The 23,197-nt window shown below is 42.0% G+C and overlaps 1 long non-coding RNA gene across 5 annotated transcripts; it reads right to left on the bottom strand.

The window, feature by feature from the left end:
- Positions 1-16,327: 16,327 nt before the first annotated feature.
- On the bottom strand, positions 16,328-22,707 carry LOC124693234. Of its 5 annotated transcripts, none has more exons than XR_006999908.1 (5): positions 19,335-22,707; positions 18,422-18,548; positions 18,082-18,189; positions 17,813-17,990; positions 16,328-16,694 (listed from the first exon to the last, which is right to left on the bottom strand). It is a non-coding gene; the product is annotated as an uncharacterized LOC124693234 (long non-coding RNA). The 5 variants fall into 5 exon arrangements; XR_006999906.1 differs by having other exon boundaries at positions 16,328-17,990; positions 19,335-19,417; positions 19,841-22,707; XR_006999905.1 differs by having other exon boundaries at positions 16,328-17,990; positions 19,335-20,648; positions 20,860-22,707.
- Positions 22,708-23,197: the final 490 nt, after the last annotated feature.

Here is a 23,197-nt window from a genome sequence, read left to right as displayed (position 1 = left end):
TCCTTGAAATATGCGGGGATGAACCACGGGGGCATCCCCAAGCTTAGACTTTTCACTCTTCTTGATCATATATCATCCTCCTCTCTTGACCCTTGAAAACTTCCTTCACACCAAACTTCTCATAAACTTCATTAGAGGGGTTAGTACTCAAAAAAAAACTTTAATCCACTTTAGCCCTGTAGTGACACATTGCAAGTACTCAATAAAACATTAGCTACAGCTCTCCACGTCTAGAAAGCCTCACTTAAAGTCCACAAGAAACAATGCAAAAAACAGAGACATAATCTGTCAAAACAGAACAGCCGATGAAGACAATTTTTAAGAGGTACTTCCTTTGCTCAAATCGGAAAACTCAAAACTAATGAAAGTTGCGTACATATCGAGGAACACTCACGTAAATTGGCAGATTTTTACGAGTTACCTCTGAGAGAATCATACCCAAATTCGTGACGGCAAGAAATCTGTTTACTGCGCGATAATCCAAATCTAGTATCAACCTTCTATTAGAGACTTCACTTGGCACAACATTGCAATAAAATAAAGATAAGGAGAGGTTGCTACAGTAGTAACAACTTCCAAAACACAACAAAACGGTAGCAAAATAAACACATGGGTTATCTCCCAAGAAGTGCTTTCTTTATAGCCATTAAGATGGGCTCAGCAGTTTTAATGATGCACTCACAAGAAATAAGAGTTGAAGCAAAAGAGAGCATCAAAAAGCAAGTTCAAAACACATTTAAGTCTAACCCACTTCCTATGCATAGGAATCTTGTACACAAATAAATTCATGAAGAATAAAGTGACAAGCATAAGAAGATAAAACAAGAGTAGCTTCAAAAGTTTCAGCATATAGAGAGGTGTTTTAGTGTCATGCAAATTTCTACAACCATATTTTCCTCTCTCATAATAATTTTCAGTAGCTTCATGAACAAACTCAACAATATAACTATCACATACAGCATGTTTCTCATGATCCATAAACATATAATTTTTATCAAGCTAAAAAATAGCGGGATTAAAACTTTCAAACCCACTTTTATCAATAATATAACAAGATGATTGATCAATCTTAAAAGATATGGGACTCATAGATAAAGTCAAGAACTCTCCAATCCCATTTTCATTAGCAGTACAATTAATATTATCAAGTAACATAGGACCATCATCTAGAGATTTATCATAAACATTTGCCAAGCAAAACTCTTTAGTACCATGCATTTCGACATCAGGCACAAACAAAGCATTATCATAAGATTTATCAAAGTAGCATGGATTATCATAGATAACAGTAGCATAATTATTCTTACAAGTTTTACTCATAGGGAATATTTCAAGAGAATCCAAAGGAACATAACATTCATCCGACTTTGGTAAACACGGGGACAATCAAATAGTGTAAGAGATAAAGAGTTACTCTCATTAGAAGGTTGGCATGGGTAGCTAATCCATTCTTCCTCCTTTTGTTCATCACTCTCCTCTTCTTTTTCATCCAATGAGCTTTCAGGTTCATCAATTTCCTCCTCTTTTTCATCCAATGAGCTTTCGGGTTCATCAATTTCTTCTTCCACTTGGTTCACTACCAAATTGTGAGTGCATTCTTGTGCATTAATGAGTCTCTCTTTATAATCAATGATATAAGGATTATCACTTTGTAGCTTTCTATGCAAAAATTAAGGATAGAAGAGACATAATCTTTAAGGTCCTTACAAACAACACAAGTTTCATAATTTTTAGCAATGAAGGATTCGATCTCGGAAGCTCCCATAAACAAAACAAATTGTTCTACTTCTTGAACCCAAAATGAATATAGCTATTCCAATTATAGTTCTTAATTAAAACTTCCTCACTAAAGCCACATTGAAATTTAAGATGTTTAGTATCTGTTGAGAGCAACAGTTTATATCATGAGCGTTTAAGCAAGATTTTAGCAATTGTATTCAATTTTTCTATCACAGCACTCATAACTTTTCCCGTTCTTGATTCTCTATAATTATTATATAATTCAATAAGCTCCAAATAGGTTGTAGGTTCTCCCATAATAGCAGTTTTTAATTTTTCGGTTTTTCAAATTTTTATGGATTTTTGGGTATATGAGAAAAATAAAACAAGACAAAAAGAAACTAGACAAAAGTAAACTAAGCACAAATAAACTAGGCAAAAGTAAACTAAGCAAAACAAAATAAAATAAAACAGAGAGAGAGGTGGAGTGTACTCCCCAGGTGAACTTATGAGTAGAGCTATGCCTCCCCGGCAACGGCGCCAGAAAATAGTCTTGATAACCCACAAGTATAGGGGATCGCAACAGGTCTTCGAGGAAGTAAAACTCAAATTTATTGATTCGACACAAGGGAGAGTAACGAATATTATAAGCCTTAACAAGCTGAGTTGTCAATTCATTGCACTGGAAAAGCACTAGTAACGAGGGTGATGTGAAAGTAAGCGATAATATGAGAGCAGTAGTAATAGATAACACAGCAGTGATAACTAGTAACACGAGAGGCAATGGCACCAGAAAATAGTTGATACTACTTCCAATGACATGTAGAGCAGTATATGATGATGAGAGATGGACCGGGGTTCCCGACTATCTACACTAGTGGTAACTCTCCAATAACAAGTGTTGGGTGAACAAATTACGGTTGGGCAATTGATAGGATTGAAATAGCATTAAGACGAGAACATCAAGATTATTAATCATGTAGGCATGTTTTCCATATATAGTCATACGTGCTCGTAATGAGAAACTTGTACAACATCTTTTGTCTGGCGGTGTGACCAGGGCCTCTAGGAATCTCTGGAAGTGGGTACTCCTTTTAATAGAGCAGCTCTCATATTACTATTACTGCTGGCCGTATTACTTGTTACTATTGCTCTCATATCACTGCTACTTTCACATCACCCCTGTTGCTAGTGCTTTTCCAGGTGCAGCTGAATTAACAACTCAGTTGTTAAGGCTTATAAGTATTCTTTACCTCCCCTTGTGTCGAATCAATAAATTTGGGTTTTACTTCCCTCGAAGACTGTTGCGATCCCCTATACTTGTGGGTCATCAACCTCTCGTTCATCAACGGATGCGCTTTACCGTAGACACTTGTATCTGTCAGGGCAAGCGGTAGGCTGGGGAAGCCTTAAGTCCCCACGGCATAGTCCGTAGACACTTGTCGCTCGAAGAACAAGCGGTAGGCTGGGAAGCCTTAAGTCCCCACGGTATTGCGGTCTATGATGGGTTGCAGCTACCGGTGAAGGAGTTTGGTTCGATCCTGGACTGTCGTCGTGGTCGGGGTCCACCCTGAAAACTATGGGAATAATGGGACCGGCGAGGACCCAGGGTCGGGGCATGCAACAAAGGGTGGGTGTTCGAGGTAGCGGAGGAACATGATTGGCTAGACCTTATACCGGGCCTCACACCAAAGGAAGTGTGGACGGGGAGTACGCCCGGTTGGCACCAAGGTTAAGATCTCTTATGGGTAAAGCAACACACCTCTGCAGAGTGTAATGAACCGTGACCTGTCACTCCCTGTTCCGGGATATGGAACTGCGAACGCTGCCGGAAAGGAGCTCCATGAAGTTCTAGTAAACCGGTGACATGGGCATACCCTTCGGGTACCCATTATTAGTATACCTGGCTCGGCCCAATATGAAGAAGACCAAATATGGAGAAGGCCCAACAAGGCAACCCGAAGAAGTAGTCGACTAGGACTCTTGTAAAACCCTAGGCTGGTTGCATATATAAAGCTAGCCAGGGCACCTGAAAGAGAGAGGACAACAGATAGATAGAATATAGACAACATAGCTCCGCTTACGGCGGCACCATGTAAACATATTATGCTCATATACTGGATTGCTAGCAGCACGTAGGGATCCTCCACCGAGGGGACCCGAAGCTGGGTACGTCGTGTGCCTAATCTCGTCCCCGGAATCTCCATCGTCGCTCTCCCGAAACCCTAGTCTACAATACGTAGGCATTGCCGAGGTATTCCCCCGTCAATTGGCGCCGTCTGTGGGGATCGCGGCGACTGGATTTTGTCATCTGGGCGGGATCCTTCATCAACATCTGTAACAAGATCTTCGTCGGCTTCTTCACCCGCGCCGACATCAAGGGCGGCCGTTTCCTGCACGTTCCGGCCAAAACCGTGTTGCGTGGCGGCGCTGTACACTACACGGAAAAAGCAGAGGCAGCGAGCGAATCTGCAAAAAGAAGAAGAAAAAAAAAGTTATCACGGTGCCGCGAGATGGCACTTGATCGGTCCGATCACTAGCATCTGCACGTTTCAAGTTCCAAGGAGAAAATCCTGACAGGAGTACAGATCCATCGTATCTAACCATGGCAGATAAGTTTCCTAATCAATCCTATGTCTCTTTCCCGTTAATCTACTACTGCTTGGTTATTTGCAATATACATATTTTATCTGGCAACATGGAATTGTGTGGATCGATAAAACAAAAATAAACTAGATCAATCAACATCACGTGACATTCTTCCAGTTGGGATCGTTTCCTATTTAATATCGTTCCTTTTTCTTCTTCCAATCTATTACTTGATCTAGGGCACCTGCTTGGTTCTAATTCCACGTACGCGTATACTTATTTTTTATGCATATGTTTAATCTGGAGCAACTGGATATAGTACTTTCGTGGACTACAATTCAATCAGGTTGTACCGATAGTAAGATGCGCTCGTCCAGCTATCAATCGTACATCCAAAGTACGCGCATCCGCCAACACAGATTCATCGTTGTAAACTTGTCATCCGACACAAAGATTATCAGGTGCCGCGCGATTACAAACCGTGTCCGCGGCACGACTTGCGTCCACATCGGCGCAGCCGATAAAAAGCTAAGTTTCCCTTTTCCTCTAAGATTCAATTATTTCTGTATTTTCGCTACACCCAAATACTCGGGGTCTACACAATTGCATTATTATAAATTCACTCGACATCTGGAGCTGCGCTATTACTTCGTTACCACAAATATACTCGGTTACTTGGTGAATTTTTTTTCTCCGGCTCTGGATATATTTTCCCCGGCTTAGTGAAATTATCTTCTTCGGCTCAGTGGATTCATCTTCTTCGGCTTATTGGATTTTGTCTTCGTCGGATTCATCTTATAAGGTTATAATTGGTTTTCTCTAAATACAATAATACCCGACGAAGTTCCGGGTCAGTGGATTTATGAATATTACTGGGTTTATTTTCTTCGGGTCAATGGATTCATCTTATATGGTCATCTTGGATTCATCTTCTATAATTATTACTGGAACTATTTTCTTCGGATCAATGGATTCATCTTTTATGGTTATTACTGGAAATATTTTCTTCGGCTCAATGGATTCATCCTCTATAATATCGGCGGATTCCTCTTCAATATATGCTCTATATTTAATGGCGTCATCTTCAATATGGATTCATCTCAAATACTTCATCTTGGATTCATCTTCATGGATTCATATTATATTATTGACAATGGCTTCATCCTAAATGGCGTCACCTTATATGGTGCCGCGATTCCGTCAACTTCTTTCGACATCATGGTTAAACACTCGGGGGCTCGATCATTACTTCGCCTCGAGTAACAACTGTGACACGGCGTCTAAGCAATAATCATGACATCACCCCAGCAGTGCTCGGGGGCTCGGCTATCTCTTCATCAATAATTTGGTGGTATCCACTTTCGTTAATTCGGTGGTTTCTACTTCGGCTCGACTTTTTCGCTGCACTCGAAGACCTCATCGCGCATCGATTCCGTCGTGCCCAATAAGCTAAGTGCTCCTTTATTTCACATAAAGTTGATTATCATTTAATTTCACCGCACCCGACACTTGGGGGCTGCGCGGCATATATTCACTTTACATATCATCGAATCTGAGCATCTGATACCGCATGCAAAAAAGAGAGTCAAGGAAAAGATAGAAAAAGTTTGTTTATTTGTGCAGGAGAAAGCAAATTATACAAGTTCTTGAGCCTATTTCCAGATGCGCGCACCCGACCATAGCTTCGGGGGCTACTCCCATCGGGAGCGCTGACCGCGCACCCGACAAAATCTTCTTCAGGGAGGAACCCGACGAAATCAAAATAGCACCCGACAAAATCTTCTTCAGGGAGGAACCCGACGAAATCAAAATAGCACCCGACGAAATCTTCTTCGGGGAGGGACCCGATAAAATCGTGAGAGAACCCGACGAAATTTTCTTCAAAAGAGAACCCGAAGAATTATCTTCAAGGAGGTGCCGAAAAATTATCTTCAAGGAGGTGCCGAGAAATTATCTTCAAGGAGGTCCCGAAGAATTATCTTCAAGGAGGTGCCGAAAAATTATCTTCAAGGAAGTCCCGAAGAATTATCCTCAAGGAGGTCTCGAAGAATTGTCCTCAAAAAGAACCCGAAGAATTGTCCTCAAAGAGGACCCGAAGAAATTTTCCTGAAGGAGGAACTCGACGAAATTTTCCTGAAGGAGGAACCAAAAAAAAAAAAAAGTGGACAAATCTTCGGGTCCATTGACTCGTCATATTGTTCCGAGCAAGAGCATCGGCGATGTGCCTGACGACAATATAGAAGAACCCAATATATTCGGCTGTCTCATCACACCCGAGAAAAATATAGAAGAACCCGCAAAATGGGTCATTGCATCAGCCGAACAAGGCACTCGACAATATATTCTCAGAACGCCAAAGTTGCGATCAATTTCTGAATGCCGCAAATTTGCGAAGGTAAGACCCCAGATCCGTTCTGCTGGGCGTGGCATCGCCGAAGACTGCGCTCTGCTATTTTTATCCGTATCAACGGATACGAAGAAAAATCCTAACGGACGCGTTAGGTACCCGATAAACATGGCCGGGACTCGACGGAATGGTAAGACCTTAAGCGGCACCTGTCGAGTTAACACCGGTATCCCGGGATCATGTCCGGGGACGTGATCTTGAAGTAGGTTTTTGCGGATTGCCACTAGAGCAGTTAACTAGTACCGATCCGTCGGATGAACTAGCCCCAATTACCATTATCCCTGTACAATATAGATATGGATGTGAAATAAAAATAGCAACGGCCAGAGTCGATAAAAGAGGGGCTGCGCCCGAAATATAGTCAAGTTCTTTATCGAGTAGTACAACTTGAGCATATGCCTAGGTGCAAGCACCTGCTCATAGGCTCGGGGGCTACTCTTATCGAGAGTATTGTTCACCCTCCCGATAAGAAAGAGGAAAAATTATGGAGTCAATTACAAGCAAGTTGAGCCTACACCCAAGTGCAAACACTTGGCTGTAGCCTCGGGGGCTACTCCCATCGGGAGCGCTGGTCGCGCACCCGATAGAAAAATAACTTCGACATCATTTATGACAATCAAGGTTTGTAGACTCAACTCGATTCTACGACTCGAGTGGAGCCTACTCCCATCGGGAGCCCATGGATTTCATCAAGTCCTCCGGAAATATAGTTAAGTTCTTCATCGAGTAGTACAACTTGAGTCTATGCCCAAGTGCAAGCACTTGCCCATAGACTCGGGGGCTACTCCCATCGGGAGCGCTGCCGCGCACCCGATAATTTCAAGAATCGTCGACATCATCTACGCTACACATGATCTGCGACATGGACCTCGCCTTGTATTTTCTTCGACTCCGGAGATGGTTATGCTTGGAGTTTCTACGCAAGTCTTCGACTTCCCTATAAACTCGGGGGCTACTGACATGGGCATACCCTTCGGGTACCCATTATTAGTATACCTGGCTCGGCCCAATATGAAGAAGACCAAATATGGAGAAGGCCCAACAAGGCAACCCGAAGAAGTAGTCGACTAGGACTCTTGTAAAACCCTAGGCTGGTTGCATATATAAAGCTAGCCAGGGCACCTGAAAGAGAGAGGACAACAGATAGATAGAATATAGACAACATAGCTCCGCTTACGGCGGCACCATGTAAACATATTATGCTCATATACTTGGATTGCTAGCAGCACGTAGGGATCCTCCACCGAGGGGACCCGAAGCTGGGTACGTCGTGTGCCTAATCTCGTCCCCGGAATCTCCATCGTCGCTCTCCCGAAACCCTAGTCTACAATACGTAGGCATTGCCGAGGTATTCCCCCGTCAATTGGCGCCGTCTGTGGGGATCGCGGCGACTGGATTTTGTCATCTGGGCGGGATCCTTCATCAACATCTGTAACAAGATCTTCGTCGGCTTCTTCACCCGCGCCGACATCAAGGGCGGCCGTTTCCTGCACGTTCCGGCCAAAACCGTCTTTGCGTGGCGGCGCTGTACACTACACGGAAAAGCGAGAGGCAGCGAGCGAATCTGCAAAAAGAAGAAAAAAAAAGCTATCACGGTGCCGCGAGATGGCACTTGATCGGTCCGATCACTAGCATCTGCACGTTTCAAGTTCCAAGGAGAAAATCCTGACAGGAGTACAGATCCATCGTATCTAACCATGGCAAATAAGTTTCCTAATCAATCCTATGTCTCTTTCCCGTTAATCTACTACTGCTTGGTTATTTGCAATATACATATTTTATCTGGCAACATGGAATTGTGTGGATCGATAAAACAAAAATAAACTAGATCAATCAACATCACGTGACATTCTTCCAGGTTGGGATCGTTTCCTATTTAATATCGTTCCTTTTTCTTCTTTCAATCTATTACTTGATCTAGGGCACCTGCTTGGTTCTAATTCCACGTACGCGTATACTTATTTTTTATGCATATGTTTAATCTGGAGCAACTGGATATAGTACTTTCGTGGACTACAATTCAATCAGGTTGTACCGATAGTAAGATGCGCTCGTCCAGCTATCAATCGTACATCCAAAGTACGCGCATCCGCCAACACAGATTCATCGTTGTAAACTTGTCATCCGACACAAAGATTATCAGGTGCCGCGCGATTACAAACCGTGTCCGCGGCACGACTTGCGTCCATATCGGCGCAGCCGATAAAAAGCTAAGTTTCCCTTTTCCTCTAAGATTCAATTATTTCTGTATTTTCGCTACACCCAAATACTCGGGGTCTACACAATTGCATTATTATAAATTCACTCGACATCTGGAGCTGCGCTATTACTTCGTTACCACAAATATACTCGGTTACTTGGTGATTTTTTTTTCTCCGGCTCTGGATATATTTTCCCCGGCTTAGTGAAATTATCTTCTTCGGCTCAGTGGATTCATCTTCTTCGGCTTATTGGATTTTGTCTTCGTCGGATTCATCCTATAAGGTTATAATTGGTTTTCTCTAAATACAATAATACCCGACGCAGTTCCGGGTCAGTGGATTTATGAATATTACTGGGTTTATTTTCTTCGGGTCAATGGATTCATCTTATATGGTCATCTTGGATTCATCTTCTATAATTATTACTGGAACTATTTTCTTCGGATCAATGGATTCATCTTTTATGGTTATTACTGGAAATATTTTCTTCGGCTCAATGGATTCATCCTCTATGATATCGGCGGATTCCTCTTCAATATATGCTCTATATTTAATGGCGTCATCTTCAATATGGATTCATCTCAAATACTTCATCTTGGATTCATCTTCATGGATTCATATTATATTATTGACAATGGCTTCATCCTAAATGGCGTCACCTTATATGGCGCCGCGATTCCGTCAACTTCTTTCGACATCATGGTTAAACACTCGGGGCTCGATCATTACTTCGCCTCGAGTAACAACCGTGACACGGCGTCTAAGCAATAATCATGACATCACCCCAGCAGTGCTCGGGGGCTCGGCTATCTCTTCATCAATAATTTGGTGGTATCCACTTTCGTTAATTCGGTGGTTTCTACTTCGGCTCGACTTTTCGCTGCACTCGAAGACCTCATCGCGCATCGATTCCGTCGTGCCCAATAAGCTAAGTGCTCCTTTATTTCACATAAAGTTGATTATCATTTAATTTCACCGCACCCGACACTTGGGGGCTGCGCGGCATATATTCACTTTACATATCATCGAATCTGAGCATCTGACACCGCATGCAAAAAAGAGAGTCAAGGAAAAGATAGAAAAAGTTTGTTTATTTGTGCAGGAGAAAGCAAATTATACAAGTTCTTGAGCCTATTTCCAGATGCGCGCACCCGACCATAGCTTCGGGGGCTACTCCCATCGGGAGCGCTGACCGTGCACCCGACAAAATCTTCTTCAGGGAGGAACCCGACGAAATCAAAATAGCACCCGACAAAATCTTCTTCAGGGAGGAACCCGACGAAATCAAAATAGCACCCGACGAAATCTTCTTCAGGGAGGGACCCGATAAAATCGTGAGAGAACCCGACGAAATTTTCTTCAAAAGAGAACCCGAAGAATTATCTTCAAGGAGGTGCCGAAAAATTATCTTCAAGGAGGTGCCGAGAAATTATCTTCAAGGAGGTCCCGAAGAATTATCTTCAAGGAGGTGCCGAAAAATTATCTTCAAGGAGGTCCCGAAGAATTATCCTCAAGGAGGTCTCGAAGAATTGTCCTCAAAAAGAACCCGAAGAATTGTCCTCAAAGAGGACCCGAAGAAATTTTCCTGAAGGAGGAACTCGACGAAATTTTCCTGAAGGAGGAACCAAAAAAAAAAAAAAAAAAAAAATTGGACAAATCTTCGTGTCCATTGACTCGTCATATTGTTCCGAGCAAGAGCATCGGCGATGTGCCTGACGACAATATAGAAGAACCCAATATATTCGGCTGTCTCATCACACCCGAGAAAAATATAGAAGAACCCGCAAAATGGGTCATTGCATCAGCCGAACAAGGCACTCGACAATATATTCTCGAACGCCAAAGTTGCGATCAATTTCTGAATGCCGCAAATTTGCGAAGGTAAGACCCCAGATCCGTTCTGCTGGGCGTGGCATCGCCGAAGACTGCGCTCTGCTATTTTTATCCGTATCAACAGATACGAAGAAAAATCCTAACGGACGCGTTAGGTACCCGATAAACATGACTGGGACTCGACAGAATGGTAAGACCTTAAGCGGCACCTGTCGAGTTAACACCAGTATCCCGGGATCATGTCCAGAGACGTGATCTTGAAGTAGGTTTTTGCGGATTGCCACTAGAGCAGTTAACTAGTACCTGATCCGTCAGATGAACTAGCCCCAATTACCATTATCCCTGTACAATATAGATATGGATGTGAAATAAAAATAGCAACGGCCAGGAGTCGATAAAAAGAGGGGCTGCGCCCAGAAATATAGTCAAGTTCTTTATCGAGTAGTACAACTTGAGCATATGCCTAGGTGCAAGCACCTGCTCATAGGCTCGGGGGCTACTCTTATCGAGAGTATTGTTCACCCTCCCGATAAGAAAGAGGAAAAATTATGGAGTCAATTACAAGCAAGTTGAGCCTACACCCAAGTGCAAACACTTGGCTGTAGCCTCGGGGCTACTCCCATCGGGAGCGCTGGTCACGCACCCGATAGAAAAATAACTTCGACATCATTTATGACAATCAAGGTTTGTAGACTCAACTCGATTCTACGACTCGAGTGGAGCCTACTCCCATCGGGAGCCCATGGATTTCATCAAGTCCTCCAGAAATATAGTTAAGTTCTTCATCGAGTAGTACAACTTGAGTCTATGCCCAAGTGCAAGCACTTGCCCATAGACTCGGGGCTACTCCCATCGGGAGCGCTGCCGCGCACCCGATAATTTCAAGAATCGTCGACATCATCTACGCTACACATGATCTGCGACATGGACCTCGCCTTGTATTTTCTTCGACTCCGGAGATGGTTATGCTTGGAGTTTCTACGCAAGTCTTCGACTTCCCTATAAACTCGGGGGCTACTGACATGGGCATACCCTTCGGGTACCCATTATTATACCTGGCTCGGCCCAATATGAAGAAGACCAAATATGGAGAAGGCCCAACAAGGCAACCCGAAGAAGTAGTCGACTAGGACTCTTGTAAAACCCTAGGCTGGTTGCATATATAAAACTAGCCAGGGCACCTGAAAGAGAGAGGACAACAGATAGATAGAATATAGACAGCATAGCTCCGCTTACGGCGGCACCATGTAAACATATTATGCTCATATACTGGATTGCTAGCAGCACGTAGGGATCCTCCACCGAGGGGACCCGAAGCTGGGTACGTCGTGTGCCTAATCTCGTCCCCGGAATCTCCATCGTCGCTCTCCCGAAACCCTAGTCTACAATACGTAGGCATTGCCGAGGTATTCCCCCGTCAACCGGTGAAGGCTGACGGACATAGTTCTTCTGGATAAAAGCAACCTTTTGAAGAAATGATTATGAAAACCTGCATTGGTATTAGACTTTCTGGTCTAATGCCGTAGCTAGTGCATTAAACACCTCTTTCCTATAATGAACTTGTTGAGTACGCTCGTACTCATCCCACTCTTAAATCCCCTGCTTAGATATGGAGGCATCGAAGGAGGATCTACAGTGCAACTCGAAGACCGAGGAGTCAACAACTACTTCACGAGACAGTACCCTGTCAGAAGAGTTAGATACCACATCCAACAAGAAGAAAACCTAGTTTAGCCATAGAAGGGAACTAGCTTTCTAAACCTAGCTCCTATTTAGCTAGAGTCTATTCTTAGCCTCTGTAGTTAGTGAAATACTCTACAAATAGAGTTCGTGATAAGACAAGACTACGAGTCGTTCTTCTGGAGTTTATTTGCAGTTTCACCTCATTGTAAAGTAGGAGGCTGCGATGATCTTATGTAACAGAGTCGATGTTGTAATTCTATAGACATGCCTTGGACCCGCATATGTTTCTGTTGTACCACTCTGAGCGATATAATACTAGTGGAACGGTGTTTCATTGGTGTTATATCAGACTTGCATACTACACCATGCAGTGGTATGCCGGGTCACCACAATAAGAGAGGTACACGTATTGGGTGGAATACTACTCAATACCAATAAGTGTACAATACATATCTTCTCTTTCTAAATAGGTGATCCCATTTTCCTGGCCTCCCATGAAGCCACGTCACCTCATATACATGCCCACCCCGTTCCACACAGTTTGTTACAGCCCGCAACATGCCCCGCCACGCCCGGTGGGCAATCCTCTCCAGACGCCACGCCCGAACGGAAGCAGAACGACGCGCGCAGACCTCTTCCCATCGATCTCTGGCGCCCTTCCTCGGCAGATGGGTCGATCTCTGCTGCCCTTCCTCGCCAGATGGGCCGACACCGGCCCATGACCCGGCCGACTCTCTTCCTCTTCCTCGCGTACCCATCGATCTCTCCCCCACCGGCTTCGCCTCCGTCTTCCCATCGCCACCGCTCGCACGAATCCGCCTCCGTTCGGCTTCTTCGTTCGCCCCCGCTCGCAATTCCCAACAGCTCTGCTCTCATGCCAATCTCCTACCATTAAACACAATAAATCTGTCTTGAAGGCAGTAGAAACTGCTCGGAAAATTTCTTCCGCCGCCGCCGTCACAACGAACCGGCCAAACTACGCCGCTGCAGCCAACGATAAAGGAGCCCAGTCCATCGACACGCTCTTGTCTTATCTTCCCCACGATTATGGCTCCATTATTATAGGCACTATCGCCCCAGACGCCGCCGCGACCCATCGTCTCCACGCCACAAGAAACGGACTCACGCAGCATTCATCGACATCCATTACCTTGCCAATGAAGAAGAAACGGCTCCATTAATTGAGTCCCTGCTGCCATGGTGCTTAAAAACCTGCCTCCTCGCACCTTCATATTCGACACTGGCCTCAGTCGCAAGGTAGCTGAGCGCTCCTAAATTTCCATCCTCCCCTGAATATTTGTAGCCCCAGCTCATGTTTTGATTTGCCAGATCACGCTCCAGCTCCAAAGAAAGCTCAGCTCATGTTTTTGACTTGCCAGATCATGCTCCTGCCCCAAAGAAACTCGACCTTTTGCCAGATCGCTTCTGTAAGTTGGTCCTCCATTTTTTCATAGGTATCACCGGTAAAGCTCTCATCATCTAATTTTCTTATTTTCGTTGGATGAGCACATGCATGTATGGATTGTTGTTCTCGCTGCTCGCACCTAGCACCCAGCTCTGAGTTCCATTAGTTAGATCAGATGAGCACCTTCTGTTTGTTCATGTGCTTAATAGAACAAGAATTCTTCTGCGCTATATATTTTCCAATCAAATTGTCTACCACACTACAAATCGAACCAACAATGCCTGCTTCGTTTCAAGTCAATTTGCATGTGTATGATCTGCAGATTTAAATCTCGCCTGATTGGCATTCAGTACCCTGCAGTCGGTGACCCCCTGCCTGGCGTCACTCACAACGTTGCCACCACTGAACTAAACCAGTCAGCCTCATCCGAGATAACCGGCGCTCCATGTACAAAGCTTTAATAAAGGTCAGTAGGATAGTTTTGTCCCTTCAAATCTTCTGTCCTACTTTCTGAAGTTCAAGTTCCCCTCATGATCTTTGGATGCATATGTTATATACAGACTTATTTTGTTGTCGCTCACAGAAGAACCTTCAGAGAAGGGTAAGAAATCCACTGTACCAGTTCTGCAAACACCCAATTTTACCTTTACCCATAACTGTAAGATCTCTATTGTTCTAATTAATGTTCAAATTTAAAACTACTTCTTTACAACTCTGGTGCAGAAAGAAGTGCCAAATTTCCAGAACATGAAGAATTTTAACGTCTGGTTGTGAAACGGCATAAGTAAAAGTAAGTGCATCTTCTCAATCTAGCATTCCCACTTTTTATTCTCAAGCAACAAACATTAAACAAGGGCGACATTAAAACGTACTATGAATTTTCATGCCCAAACAAAATTATCCTAAAGTTCCGTTCCACGCGGCTAGCGTTATTACAAAAGTATAACCTTGCTAACACTGCTGTTTTCTTTTATACCAAATGCAGGGCATGGCCACCAACTCAGGGAACAACCTAAGAACTGCACTGGCTTCTACCTAAGATCAGCTATATTATTTTGCTTAAACCAAGAATTACTGATCTCAGAATTGATCCCATTTCAATTGTAATCTAGAGCTCTCATTAGTGGAATCTCATGACGATCCAATGCATGTATATCTCCATGAGTAAGAACTACACATTATCATATCTCTTTTTGGCGGTTTCTATTTGATAATGACAAAACCAGAAACAGTGATAGTTAATAGTTACCGACAAACTATTTGTCATCATCATTTCAAATCATCAATCATGTTTAAACGTTTTAGCAAATAAAATCATTGTTTTCCACTAATCCTCTATCTATACATTATTACAAATTCCCGCAGCAACGCGCGGGGTATCGTCTAGTGTCTAAAATAGTGACAACACTCTCCTATGTTATTCTAAAATTGATTCGTACATATACAACACCAGTCCGACATAGTACTTAAATTGAGTGGAATCCATCTTTAATAGCTAGCAGGGTTCTTAATTATTCTCACCAGTTTTTTTTGGATACACATGAGTCTTTGTACATTAAAAGAAAACTGCAAAAAAGTGGGTAGAGTAGAACCACGTAGCAAGGCTACACAAAAGAATAAAATGTAAGGAAAAAAGAAGAAGGCAAAACAAGCTATACAAGGCTAACACTTTTTTAGCCGACCTCATAATTACTGGAGTACATCTAGTTATGAGCAATATAAAGCTCACAAACGGCCGACCTCATAATAATTCACTATCATCACTAACAATTACAGTGAGAATCATACCCATAATAACTATACTAAAGGGTAACAAACTCCTCTTTCCTCATAATTTTGAGGCTATTTTCAAGTTCACGTCGTGGTGACATGTTTGTGTTTAATTCCACATGGTCTTTTGGTGTGCAGATATTTTGGTGCGTGTGAGACTGAAGCCATGGACTCATTTAGTGCTGGTATGGTCCACTAGATTTAGATGTGCGCCTTGGCGCACGACCCCGTGAAGCTCATAACAATAATAAAAATTAATCGTCAACACTAATACACTTGGCTGGTTGGTTAATTTGATCAAAGCTTGCTAACTTACCATCTCATTAAATAACATCGTTTCGTTATAATTTGTCCTCGGCTGATTTCTGTTTTCTTCCGATCTCATAAAGGTAAAGTCGCCAAAAATACCCACAAAATGAGTTTGAGATTCCATATTCTCCCACAAAATGAGTTTGAAATTCCATATTCTTTCACCAGTCTACAAACAACTGTTTTTCTGAACCTCATGGCCCATATATATTTATTCAGATGAAGAGCAAGCTATTCCAAAGTCCTATGAAGCACCTACGGATAGGACAAATTCAAATTTGTCGAAACATCGAGGACAGAACTTTCTGATGAAACATGATCAAAACGTCCCTTTTTTGTCTCCTTTTTAACAGCAAAACACTTCCTCACCACAGAAGCCACGTACCACGAACAGCAAAACACTTCGCCTCATAATTAAAACCACGTACCACGAATAAGATAAGCCAGCATTCACTGCCGAAAGATCTTCAAAACCATTGCATGGAGATAAAACACAAATGTTCTGGAAAACATAACACGATAATTCTTTTATTTGTAGCATGAAGAAATTGAAGCAACTTGAGCCTGTTCTTCAATTTTGCATCTTCAGATCGAGGCGCCAAGAGCTGATCAGCAGCAAGTTCAGTGTCCGGAATGCCACACACTGCAGCGCCAATGTGTTGCAGAAACGTGATAGGAGTAGGCTTCAGAGTTGGATCTTCAGTCGCAACATCTTCAGAAATTTTCGTCTCTCTTGCACTTGCTATCACTGTCTGAGCTTGCGTGAGACAATTAGGTCCTGCTCAAACACAACAGTGTATCTGAGCATGACGGAGAGGGATGTAGACCAAAAGAAAAATTAGTAGAATTATAGTGCTTGCAGTTAGATACATTTAACATGGTGTTGGACAACCTCAGTTAGGCTGCTACAACTCAACTGGGTTATAGTCAATAATTGAGTTAAATATGATACTTCAGGTTCTGCAGCCACTGTCCAAGGTCATCTTCAAATTCAGAATTAACTTACTCTCTTTTCTCCAACTCTTTGGTATAAAAACAAGATGAGACAGGCCATCAAGTGCCAACTAAGGTCCCCTCGAGGCTGCAATAAAGGGCACATAGATGGCTAATTATCTACACTATGTGCATGAAGCCAATTAAGACAACCATATTTGGGAGAAAATAAAACCCATTTCTCATGTTTTGGTCTTACTGCATATTCAATGAAAGGGTGTTGATAAAGTAAAATCCATTGAGACAAATCACAAGACGTTACAAATCTTCTAAATTTGGATATAAGATCAAGGGATTCTATCAAGAACAACCAATAATTAACAATTGCAGTTCCAGTCCATACAAAAGAAATCATCTTCTATTTAGCAGCATAATCTATAAGTCTAAGAAGCTAAAGCTCTATCCTGAATTTGACAGGTTATGGCATATACACATCTTTTGAACTATCCCTTGCCAAAAACAATGGCACACAAATCCTAGACAAAAGTCAAAATCTGCACAATCTTAACTGGATCATGGGCTTAAAATCTGATAGACATTACTTGATATGTTTCTCAGAAAATAACGCACAAATATATTTCTCCATGTGATAGCTTACACAGGCAAGTACCATGGCCAAGAGAGTCAATTTATTAAACAGTCAAGTCACGTAACAGAGTGCAGTAGTATATTTTACATGCAAGTCATCTGAAACTGCAGATAGTTTCGAGAAAAGAAAAATATTTTGAAGGCAATCAAAGCATAAACATTAAAAAAAAATCTTTTTGATGTTATCGCTATTGATGTAGAACCTCTTTCCTGTCTGAAGTTTCGACGCAGTTGCCACAACTTACTCTCACAGCGCCCTTGCCAACTAACATTATACAGAAAACTTCGGCCAGCATAAAAACACAAGACACATACCTATACATTGGAGACTGTTCCCACTAAGAATAGAAGCTAACTTTTATCTTTAGGTAGGTCAGCTGGCAGGTTGAAATCATCGACCCTAGCTAAACCAACCTCTTCAGACCCAATCAAAGGAGGCAACTCCTGAAACATGGCTCTCTTGACAGATAAAACACTGCCCACTTTGACACCACTGCATAAAATGACAGCGGACATTATACCAAATCAAAGGAATTCTCCATCTGCATGAATTAGCTCGGGAAAATTCAATCCGTGAAAATTACCCAAGTCAAGAGAGTTTTACGACTGATGGCAGAGCCCGTGGGAGAGTTGAGACAACCAAACGATATTTCCTCAACACATATATGTGGTACACTCAATATCCCACTGACCTACAGGATGAAGGATATGTAGGCAAATATCAGGGAGTTGTGGAGATTAATGTGTTACCCCTAACATGACTACGCATTTCATTCAATTCTCGATGAATAAAATATAAATGGAAGAAAGCAAGTAGAAAACAATATTTTAAGTACCTAAAACAGAGCTCCTATCCTAGCACATAACCAGCACTGCCATTGAAAGGAAATACTGAACACAATTTGAAAAAAGAATGAAAATTACCTAATTTGATGCAGGAGGACGCACCCCTCACTTTTTAGCCCCCATGGTCGCTCCCTTTGCCAGAGCCGCGAACGCATGACTGGTAACGTCTTCATCTGTCAAACCGAGGGCTCCATCATCCCCAGACCTACCATCAACCCGCTGTAGAACTCAGATATCTGAATTTACAACAAAAGCTCTAACATTTGGTTTATATGTTTTTTTAGGACTTGCAGTGCACTGGCGTGGCAAATTCAGCCTAGATGATCTGGATGGAGTTCAGCACCTCCGAATGCAGACTGACGTAAATATGTGGAATACAAAACCAACATGGCTGTTCTTCTAATTAATTGATAGATGAACCAGTTAAAATAAAATATAGTACAAGTAAGTCTTTCCCCAAATGTAAGGAGGCCATTTTGCATTTTGCAATAAAATACATATTACACCATGGATTGGGTAGTTACTTCCTATTTCAACATGTCTAACCCAAACAAGAAATCAGAGCTTAAAATATAAGAGTTTAGGAACACAGTCCAGCAATGTACTATGCAGAGGGTCTTTTTAACTTCTGGAACAGACCAGAAGACTCGACGAAAACAGAACACATGTAGCAGTACAAGGCCATTGTTATTTGAAGTGCCATTGTACATGGAAAATATGAAGTGAAATATAATTGAGCATGTAATTAAACAATGAGAGGAAAGAACAATATTGCTGCTGTGTTCAGATGCAGTTGGCTATTGCTAGATAACTTTGTTGAGATGCAAAACGACCATATTACATCAACATAATTACCCAAAACAAAAGGCACGACCATGCTTTATAGAAAATATTGAATATCTTTGCATATAAGAAGTATAAGCATCGATGCAGATTAACTTTCTATGTACTCTAAGCTAACAAATGTGTATAGAAACAAATCATCAAATACCTGCAAGTCCATCCAATGACGCCATGGTACTTATCAGAAAGGCAGCAAAACAGGATAGAATCGATGCACAAAGGTAAAACCCCCTGTAAATCATGAAATAAATATTAGCTGGAAGATTTTCATTGTTCAGTCAATACTTGGACTCTCTGTAGCAGAAATATTTTCAATCCAAATAATTTGAGCTGCTACAACCATTGCAATTATCCAATTAACTTCTTGGAGTATATGAGACCTACACCTATTCTAGCAAAGTATATTGCTGTGACGTATAAATGGTATCTTCAGACGAAACTTCAGGGCACAATTTTTTTCATTTCACACTTGATGTTGTTGTTTCCACTTGCTAAAACCACGGTTTTACCTTCAGCAGCAGTTCTAGGCGTTGGGCACATGAACACTGACCTTTAACATCAGTTAGCTAAACATAATCATTTATATGGTGAAACAAAAAAATGGCACTCTGAAGTTGCTGTGAAGATATGCAAATATACACTGTCCAATTTTACCTTCCCTTCTAAATGGTCAGCTACTGCCAAGTGCTCCGGCCTGAGAATCCATCGTTGTAATTAATAGCCATGTAATGTAACTATTTGTAAACTGATGCAAGAATGAGATAATTTCAAGCATCTGCTCGTTTCTGCCTTGAAAGAAATGCTAAATGCACTTCCATCAAGAACTCGCCTTAAATTCTCTTCAGGATTTTTATGGGACACATGTGAAAACTCTGGAACGTAAATGATAGATATTACACAATACCATACTTCATTCAGATGCACCTGCACAAGCTACAGCGAAATTTTTTTTTTTAGAAACACGACAACTGGCATCCTGTAGAAAGTAACATAATTACTGATCAACAAATTTCCAGTAAGAATCGCCTTCAATTTTTGTACTTTCTCTTATTAAAGAATATAAGGCCACCATTACCAGAAAAACACAGAAGCACTAAGTAAATATACGAATGTTGAACTGACAGTGCGAGAAATTCATCCAAAATATATAAAAGACCAACAATGCTATCGTAAACCACGATATACCAGATAATAATGCCATACAATTAACACAAAAAACCACAAAGTTTTCCAAAGCTGGTTATCCCTACATTAGAACGAAGATAAGAAACCAGAAACACAAATCATGGTCCTAAGAGGCCAATAAAACACAATAGTGGACTTTGCAAAAGAATCATGCTTAATTGGATCCCAAAAACCGATGAATATTCATGCATCCATGAAATCAAGAGAACAGAAATGAAGGATTATATCTCTTGGGATGAACACTGAATCTTCCTCCATACTCAATTTCAATTAATATCTGTAATGTAATAGGAAAAAAATACTTGTTTCAGTCCATATTTATATGTAAAGATGGTATAGGTAATTAGGCCATTTATACTACAATATAAGAAATAAAACATGCAGTTAAGTGTCATATTTATGGAGGAAGAAAATAGCATCGGAGAATTCATACTAAATGATTTTCCTTGAGATTTAGGTGCCAATGCAAAAACTTAAAATACGCAAACCTCTGTGGATGCTTCTTATTCTTATTCGGCAGTTCTACATGTTTATCTTTCTTTTGGTCCCCCGCTTATCATCAACAACGACATCATTTATATTTTCGGCATCCACGGCGGCGCCTTCCTTCTCAACCTCCTCGGTCTTCCAGTCCCAAATATAATTTAGCTAGCGAAAAGATAAATACAAATACACAGAGTAAGCACATAAATAATCAACACAGAAAACACAATGAGCGAAGAAATTAGCACCGCAAAGAATTATATATCTCATATCTGTGACATGCACAATCGTATGAAGAGTTGATGTACCAAGATACACAAGAACAGAGTCAAGTTGCAGCTAGATGATATAACAAAGACCAACTCTCCATTATTACCAAGCTCTAGTGGATTAGTCATCAAACTATAAATTCATTTTGGTGTCAAACGCCAAAGCTTTGAAAGAGAATATTAACATGAATTAAAAATACCATTCAGATTGCTAAGTTGACCAATTGAGCACCCTTTGTATCTGCGTAATGAAAAGGAAGGTACACCACTAAAAAAGGGCCAGAACTGTACAATTATTGTTAGCACGTACAAAGGCTTTAAATATAGTATATTAAGAACTGAAGAAGTTGGGTACTAACTTCATAGTATTATAAGATCAATTGGAAGATCATACCTGAATATCTTCACATATCAATATAATCCAATTTAGAAACTGCAGGCTGTTTAAAATATACTCATAGCTATATCGTCAATGATCTGGAAATAAGATTTCATGCTTTGTTTAACACAATTTGTTTAGAAATGCATCATATAGAAAAGAATATACAGATTTTAAAAGTGCAAATACATATAAGGAGCATAAGTACTGTTGCAGATTGTTATTAAACGAAAACCCTACAAAAATTTCTCAAGAACAAAATGATGTTGGTCTGACGTAACTTCGGACAAAAAGTTAAAATCTAACCCTTAAACCTCAGGCTAAGACATTGACAGAATCCAAGTTGTTCAGGTAGCATTAGGAAGAAGCCAGAATTGATGATTTGGTTATGCCCTACAAAATAACAATGTAATCAAAGAAATGACTTTCTGGGCATTACTCAATAAGATACAAATCCAAAATTAGTTTCACTGACAAAAAAATTAGAGAAATATAGCCTTGTTCTATGCTAGACCGACAACTCGAGTTACTCTGGTTTAGGGCTAAATTTCAGGAAAAAACGAAATTCTTGAGTAAACAACAGAGCAATATCAGATTTGGTTCATCTCTCCCTTACAGGATTTTTGACAAACACCTTGTAGGCATAGATAAACTAAAACCTGCACAAACAAAGATGAGGATATGTGGAAGATTGGAGAGAGAAAACCATGCAAAACAAAGATGGTAAGATGTGGGGATTATAGAAAGAGGAGGGAGGGACGGACCTGTAGGTGGACTAATTCTTAGCCAAGCCCCTCTCCACCTAGCGCCGCCCCCATGGCCGCCCCTTGCTGCTCCACCTCCGGCCCAGAGTTGCCCCGTGCTGCTCCTCCACCTCTGTCCCAGCACCGCCCCTAGAGCACCCATCTGCTCCACCTCCAGAACGGCGCGAGGAGGTCCAGAACGGGGGCGTAGCGTGGCCATGAAGGTGGTGTGGGCTGCTGCTTTTCCTCCTCCTGCCAGTACAGGGGGTCGCCCGAGAAGAAGATCTCCACCTAACCCTGAGCTTTGGCACCACCGCCTTGTGCATCGCCACCACCATGCACGGGCTCACCTTCTGTTGATGGGAGAGAAGAAGATAGAGCCTATGAAGATGAAGGGGATTGGGGAGGGGAGAGCGAGCGACTGGATTGGGGAGGGGAGAGGACTTGTGGGCGACGGGATTGGGGAGGGCGAAGCAGGCGACGGGTCTGGCGGCTAGGGTTTTCACCGTGTGCGTGCTCCTTTTATACTCTTGTGGAAAAAAACGAACGGTTAAGATCCACCATTGACCCCATCTGGCAAGATCCAATGGCCCAGAGGCGCTAATCGCTGTGAAGCCCCTGGGGGGGCATCATATATACCCCTGGATACGTACGCTTCAGCGTTGAGCTATTTTGGTGTTCAGACGGTGTGACTTTGGCATTGTTTTAGTTTCTGGGTTGGCCCACTGCTGTGGAGAGATTTTCTGCCTACAGGTAGCACCGTTTTGCCTGTTTTCTCGAGAAATCAGGATTGACTCTCTCTAATTCAGATGCCCCACGTTTCCCCGATTTCTTCCTCTATCTTCGATTTCTCCCTCTATCTTCGTTCCCGTCTGAGCTCCGCCTCTCACCATCTCTACCTCCACTGGACTCCCTTAGACCCGTTTGAGCTTCTCCCCGTTTGAGCCCCCCT

Source organism: Lolium rigidum, chromosome 2 (genome assembly GCF_022539505.1).
Source record: "Lolium rigidum isolate FL_2022 chromosome 2, APGP_CSIRO_Lrig_0.1, whole genome shotgun sequence".
NCBI classification, from domain to species: Eukaryota; Viridiplantae; Streptophyta; class Magnoliopsida; order Poales; family Poaceae; genus Lolium; species Lolium rigidum.
This window is presented reverse-complemented; position numbering and strand designations above follow the sequence as displayed.